Source organism: Drosophila ananassae (assembly GCF_017639315.1).
Source record: "Drosophila ananassae strain 14024-0371.13 chromosome Y unlocalized genomic scaffold, ASM1763931v2 tig00000153, whole genome shotgun sequence".
NCBI classification, from domain to species: domain Eukaryota; kingdom Metazoa; phylum Arthropoda; class Insecta; order Diptera; family Drosophilidae; genus Drosophila; species Drosophila ananassae.
In genome coordinates this window covers 159,501-166,882 of record NW_025319087.1, presented here as the reverse complement: position 1 = coordinate 166,882, position 7,382 = coordinate 159,501, and the positions used below count along the sequence as shown (strand labels likewise).

Genomic DNA, 7,382 nt, shown 5'->3' with positions numbered 1-7,382 from the left:
GAGAGCCAGACTAATGCTAGAATCTCATAAAATAAAACAAAAAATAATTTACGACAAAACTAGTTTAGATTTTGAGTTGAAAATAGGAGATAAGGTCTTATTAAAAAATGAAACTGGACATAAGCTAGATTTTAAATATACAGGCCCCTATAAGGTAGAACAAATAGGAGATAGGGATAATATGACTATATCAGACAATAAAAATAAAAAACAAATAGTACATAAAGATAGATTAAAACTTTTTATTTCATAATCAATCAACATTTCATAAATATATTACGTATGGCCATACATAAATACATAAAAAAAAAGAAAAATAAATAAACAAAAAAAAAAAAAAGAGAAAAATAAGCATGCCGAATATAACACTAAAAAAAAACTTATTGTTAACATCATTTATTAAATTTTGTACAATCTATGTTAGAAAATAACTTCATTATATTACGTTATTTTTCAAAAGGAGGGAGATGTAATATGCACATATATGAACTATTAGGTTAGGTAGGTTGGGTTAGGGCGGTGATGCAAGGGGGTCATAGAATACCCCCTCGCTTCCACTTGAGCCGCTAGGGCTCCTTGTGCTGCCGCTGGAGCAAGGGTTTCACCGAGATGCTACCCCCCCGTTCCTGTCTACCAGGGTGCATATATATGCCTAGACTACCTATGGCGGCCCATGGTCCCAGCCTGCTTTTTTTATGAAGGCAACCAATCCGCGTGGAGAGATCTCTGAGAGATCGTTAAGGTCCGAGAGTTCTTCGGACCCGAAGTGTTTGAGTCTGCTGCGTCCGAGTGCCGGGCAGTGGCATAAGAGGTGCGATACCGATTCTACCTCCTCTTCATCCCTGCAGCTCCTGCAGAAATCATTGTGGGGGACTGCTAGCCTGGGCGCGTGTTCGCCTATCAGCCAGTGCCCAGTGATTGCCCCAATCGCTAGGCTGCATTCCGGTCTAGTCAGAGCAATAAGTCTCGCCGATCTTTTCTGAGAGCGTGTCGGCCAGATCAGACGTGATGTTCTACAGGTCTGGAGATTACTCCATTTCCTATTGGCTGCCAGGTCGAAAAACTCTCTGCACTTTAGCCTGCAAGTAGCCAAGGGTATGCCTACAAGTTCTTTCTCCGGTAGGAGAGGGTTGGTAGTCCCTGCCCTAGCTAGTTCATCTGCAGCACAGTTTCCCTCGTGGTCCCTGTGACCGGGAACCCAGATGAGGTAGATGTCATGCTGTTCAGCCATCTCGTTGAGAGATCTGCGACAGTCATTGACTGTCCTGGAGTTGGATGAGAATCCGTCAAGTGCCTTGAGCGCTGCTTGACTATCTGAGAAGATACATATTGTGCCCCGATTGCCCCTTAGAGCTGGGGATTCAAGTGCTTCCTTAATGGCTACTGCTTCAGCCTGGAAAACACTGCAGTGGTCGGGGAGTCTGAAGGACTCCTTTAGGCTCAGATGCTCGCAAAAGTAACCGCCTCCCACCTGGCCGTTAAGTTTTGATCCATCTGTGTAGATATGAATGGAGCCCTCCGGTCCCGGTATCCGGGCATCCCATTCCTCCCTCGAGGGGATTAAGGATTTGTAGTTAGTGGTGGGTTGGTCGACGGGCACGCAGTAATCCGTACCCCCCTCAGGCATGAAATGGTGTAGGTCCAATCTGGTATGACCGAAACTATTTTTGCTCCATAGGTTTGCCTCCCGCAGTCTTATTGCGGCCAGAGTGGCTGTCTTTACCCCCATCAGTTCAACTGGTAGTAGGTCAAGTATGGTGTCTAGGGCATCACTAGGCGTAGTGCGTAGACTGCCTGTTATACAGACTTCCGCTATGCGCTGCGTCTTCCTGAACTTTTCACCATACCTTCCTGAACTGACACCATAGAATAGAATTGGTCTGATGATCGCTGTGTATAACCATCTGACCATCTTCGGAGACATTCCCCATTTCAGGCTTACCGCCTTGCGGCAGGTATAGAGTGCAATTGCCGCTTTCTTAGTCCTATCAGCGGTGTTCAGCTTCCAGTCCAGTTTCCTATCTAGAGTGATACCTAGGTACTTCGCACTATCACTAAGAACTAGTGTTTCTCCTAGGAGCTTCGGAAGTTTTTGGTTAGGTATCTTGTACTTCCAGGTGAACAGCACGAGCTCTGTCTTAGACGGATGGACTCCCAGCCCGTTCCTTTGCGCCCAGGCCGATAGAACTTCGAGCTTCCCTGTCATTAGGTCGCATAGCGTCTGTGGGAATTTCCCCACGAAGGCAATAGCAACATCGTCCGCGTACGCAATGATCTTACATCCGCCACCCTCTAAGGATCGCAGTAGGCTGTTAACCGCCACGTTCCAGAGTAGTGGTGAGAGTACACCTCCTTGTGGTGTGCCCCTCTTGACGTATCTTCGAATAGTCGAACCTCCAAGAGTAGCCTCGACACTCCTGTTAACCAGGATCTGCCGTATTAGGTGAGTTGATCGGTTGTCTATTCGAAGTCCCGTCAGTGCGTCGATTATTGAGCACGGTAAGATGTTGTTGAAGGCCCCTTCTATGTCTAGAAAAGCCACAAGTGCGTATTCCTTGAAATTAATCGCTCGTTCGGCGATCATAGTGATATCGTGCAGGGCTGTTTCAGTTGATCGGCCCCTTTTATAAGCATGCTGAGAGCATGAGATGTCATTTGGGTTAATGTTAAGTTGTAGATGGAGACTTAAGAGTCTTTCCATAGTCTTAAGGAGAAAGGAAGACAGACTTATAGGTCTGAAGTCCTTGGGGGTGCAGTGGGATGGTTTCCCCGCCTTGGGTATGAATACAACCTTCGTGCACAGCCATGCCTTTGGTATCATACCAGTAGTGAAGACTGTGCTGAAGATTTTCTTAATCCATTTCCTTAGGTTAATACCGGCTCTGAATAACTGAGCTGGTAGAATACCGTCCGGTCCCGGAGATTTGAAGGGTTTAAAACTGTCTATTGCCCATTTAAGATTTCTGTCACTAAGTAGGTAGTTGAGCGAGCCCTGGTGACCCTGGCTACGCATCACCTGGGTTGTTCCTTCCGATGAGCAACCCGGGAAGTGTGCGTTGATAAGGGTCTCCAGGGTTTCCAGGCTTGAGGTTGTCCAGCACCCCTCCGTGTTTTTAATGTAACCTGCGATGGGGGCTGTAGTAGAGCGAATCTTTCTTAGGCGGGCGGCCTCTGATGTCTCCTGAATGTTGGTGCAGAAATTGGCCCAGGCAACCCTCTTTGCCTTGCGCAATTCTTTGTTATATTGCCTAAGTTCAGCTTGGCGATGGTCTGAAAATGAGTGTTTGTCAAGGACTCTCCAGCTGGTGATTGCATCAGCCAGGGAGTGCGAGAATAATGTGACATCAAGAACCTCCCTTCTGTTCTTGACTACGAAGGTGGGTTCTGAACCTCTGTTACCCACTAGAAGCTTAGAGCTGAGGATAAAATCGAAAATTGACTCACCCCTCTCGTTTGTGTCAGTGCTTCCCCACTAATTGTGGTGAGCGTTGGCATCGCATCCTATTATTAGGTCGATGTCCTTCCTTGCGCTGTCTTCCACAAGCCGCCTGAGTAGCGAATGGGGTGGAGGTCCTAGGTGGTCGTGACCCATTTATGCCGAGCATATTTTTAGATGGCCGTCTGGGCCCTCTATCGATGCGGCTATGTGATCTTCATTGCTGAAATTTGGTAGCAAGAAGGTATTAATGCTTTTCTTTGCGAGTATGCATGCTCGCTTTTTACCTGTTACATCGGCTGTGTACAGCCTGAAGTCCGACGCCCCCAGACCGAGAATCCTGTCTCCGTGGATCCAGGGTTCTTGGATGAGGGCCACGTCAGCTCCATTCTCTGCAAGATGGAGCAGGAGGGCGGCGGTTTATCTGCAGGAATGTCAGGGACATCCTTTAGATTCTCCACCACAGTAACCTCCGCCTCGGTGTCGGAGCCCAGCAATGAGTCCTCCTCCATGCCGACGCCACCAAGAGCCCTCGCTGGCTGAGAGTCAGGCAGGATTTCCCTCGCCCATCTTTATTATTTCAGCCTGATCGGGATTGGACTCCGCCGATGGGTCTGCCCTCATCAGGAAGGCCGCTCTCCTCCTATCTTTATAGGAGCCCTTCCGCTGCAGGGGGCCAGCAGTCGTCGGACCGGGGCCTTCCTTAGGGTTGCCGCCGGTGCGAGAGGAGCTCGATTCGGGGATTTCCCCCCCCACACCGTTCGGTGGTCCCATAGTGGGCCGCGTTTTGGGGGTCGATGCCTTGGCATCTCCCCCTACATCGGCGCCGCTCGCCTCCGGATGTTGTCCCTCAGTGGGGAGCTTCGCCATCCCAGCATCTCTTTGGCCTCTATCTGCCTTGGAGATTGACGGATCCGAGATCCCATTTTCGGACTTTCTTAGGGAGTTCCGTTCTCCACTGTTTGTTTTTCTTTTATTATTATTGTCGTTCATTTTTGGACCCACGAGTAGGCGGGAAGGGGTTCGTCCATCATGACATAGCCCGCTTGTCATGATAAGCCTGGTTAAAACTGAGGGGTCGGCCGGTCCCCCTGAGTCCTATTAATATCAACTATTAATATGAACTATTAATATCATATATTTATATACCGACCACACACTGTACCAAGAGTACTTAAAGGGTACACACTGTAACACTTTGTCGCAGTGTTTATGTTATCCAAGGTCTCGGTCATAAACCTAAGTGCACCAAAATTTGAATCGCCCGCTGTGCCTTTGCTGTACGCCGAAAAGTGCATATGTCCGCATATATGTAACACGAGTGGACCTTATGCATGTCCACATACCTCCGCCTAAGCGAACATAACATAAATATATATTCATATATAAATACTAGCTGACCCGGCAGACTTCGTACTGCCAGCTGTTGTTTTTTTTTTGTTGCGTTCAGAATCTTCTTTTGTGACAAAACTTAAAAGTTTTCAAACTTAAAAAAATTATCTGATACAGTTAGAACTGAAGATAGCTAAAATTAAGGGTCGCGGAGGTATCATTTTAATCATTTTCAATCCCAAAAATTAAAGAGTACCCTCTTATTTTATTCAACTTCATTTATTGAATAAAACCATAAAGTTTTATAATTATTTTCGATACACCATGTTGCTTACTTATAAAGAGTTTTCCTGAAATACTGGCTTTTTATAAAATTTAAATTTGATATTCACAGACACACACTGTTAAAATACAGTGTGTTAATTAATTAAAAGCTTTCTCATAAACTATATTTTTTGTTTTATTTTGTGGTGCTTAAATAAACAAAGAAGACGGTTTTCCGACGCCCGAACACGCGACGTCTAATTTTCCATGCGCGAAATAGGGAAACTCCAAGTTGATTCCACAAGCTTCTAACGATTGTCCTTCCGATTTATTTATAGTCATCGCAAAATCCAGACGTACTGGAAATTGTAAGCGCTTAAAATCGAATGGTGTGTCCGTTGGAATCATTGGTATCCGCGGGATCAAGACATCCTCTCCTTTGTATTTTCCTTTTATGATTGTTGTCTCAATGACGTTATTCATCAGTCTTTTCACAGCCAGTCTTCCAGTATTATGGCTATCAGATGGCATCCGATCCAATGCTACTTTGATCATGTTTACTAAATTGTTATTCTGATGAAGAAACATTTGTAATTGTTGGACAATGGTTCTCTTTACTGTTGGTTTGTGAGCACAACGAATATTAATTTCCGCATCTGAATTGCCCATAAAATAAATTTGTAAAAATTGATGATCTGCATCAGGTAGTGGTATCAGAGTTCCCAGTAAGTGATAAAATTGTCCTTGTATCTGTGATTTTTCAAAATTTGGGCATTAGTTATTTCCTATATATATTTGAATACAAACTTGAATATTTTTATATAATACCTTAAAAGTGGGCATGAAATTGGCTTGTATAATATGTGTAGCACCAAATGATGGCATCTGAACACAGTTGTTATATTTCTGAATGTTGGTCAAGAAGTGCTTCGAATCATTTCCAATCCCAGAAACTAAGGAGCGTAAAGGATCTGGTGGTGGGACCCATTGTGGCAATTTTACTTTGCCTTCAGCGCAATATAATCCAGTAGATTTACCAGTGTACTTTAACGCCTTACAATATTTACAAATTGTTTTCATATCCCCAATTTTTACTGATTTGTCGGCACAATAATCAATTGCCGGATCATAGTGGAATGCAGCTCGTTCAACTAAGCGGATTCGCTTAGTTTCATTATGTCTAGCTTGCTGTTGATGTGTTTAATGTGCACGAACTCGTTGCATTCTAAGCCTATCTCCTACATTGCCACTCACTAAAGAACGCAATTCTGACATAGCAATACGACTATTTTCTTGATCTGTGCGGTTAGCACTTGAGGTAGCTCTTCGCACATTTAATTGACTACGACGACCTAAGTCAGGCCGTCTTCTCCTCGGCATCGTAAATTGTAATTAATCAAAGTGAGAAAATTTCCCGCAAAATTTGAGAAGTGAGAAAATTTCAAATTAACATTTTTTCAAATTTTTTTCACAATTTTTCAGTAAACACAATATCGGTTTGTCACATAAAATTAACTGAGCAGAGAACAATTGAGTAGCTGTCAAACAATGTATCACGTACCGGCGCCTACTATTATTGTAGAAAAAAGAGAAATTAAAAATTTTGTCTAAAAAATAAAAATAAAAATTTAGGGGTGGACTACCCCTAACATTTAGGGGGATGAAAAATAGATGTTGGCCGATTCTCATAGATACCGGATAAGCACAAAAAATTTCATCAAAATCGGTCAAGCCGTTTCGGAGGAGTATGGTAACGAAAACTGTGACACGATAATTTTATATATTAGATTTATTAATACATAACCGTCTCTCCGCTGCCGCTTTGGGCAGCGCAGCTACGAGACTTAGACTTCCTTTAACTCATAAGTAAATTTGTAAAATAAGAAACTCCTGAGCTCGTAGCGGCAACAACAACTGCTCCGAATACAAAGCAAACCTTAAATAAAATAAAGATATGCTAAACCTTCAAACCAAGCGATGTAATCAATAAAACTGGGAACACGACCACAAACCTGGGGAGCCTTCAAGACAACACTACATTTTTCACTACAATTTCATCCCATTTTTAAACGGCAATAAAAACCATGTGTTATGTCTACCTGTTGTGCAATTTTGGGGTTATAAATATTTGCAGTCACAATTTTTAGTATCATTTTTTCCAAACTCGACCAATAAGAAATAAGCTATTACCTGTTATTATAGGTGTCGTGTTGTTTTACGGTTCATACCTGTGATACCTGTTGTGCACTTTGTTATGATCGTTAGTCCCACAAAATCCCATTATTGGATATAAATATTTTGAAATTGTCACGTGAAACCCTACTCTGGGTGTGTTTGATTGAATGGGCTA

At 43.6% G+C, this 7,382-nt stretch overlaps 1 long non-coding RNA gene across 1 annotated transcript; it reads right to left on the bottom strand.

The window, feature by feature from the left end:
• Window positions 1-5,210: 5,210 nt before the first annotated feature.
• Window positions 5,211-6,462, bottom strand: LOC116655219. Its single transcript, XR_004310365.2, has 2 exons — window positions 5,861-6,462; window positions 5,211-5,782 (listed from the first exon to the last, which is right to left on the bottom strand). It is a non-coding gene; the product is annotated as an uncharacterized LOC116655219 (long non-coding RNA).
• Window positions 6,463-7,382: the final 920 nt, after the last annotated feature.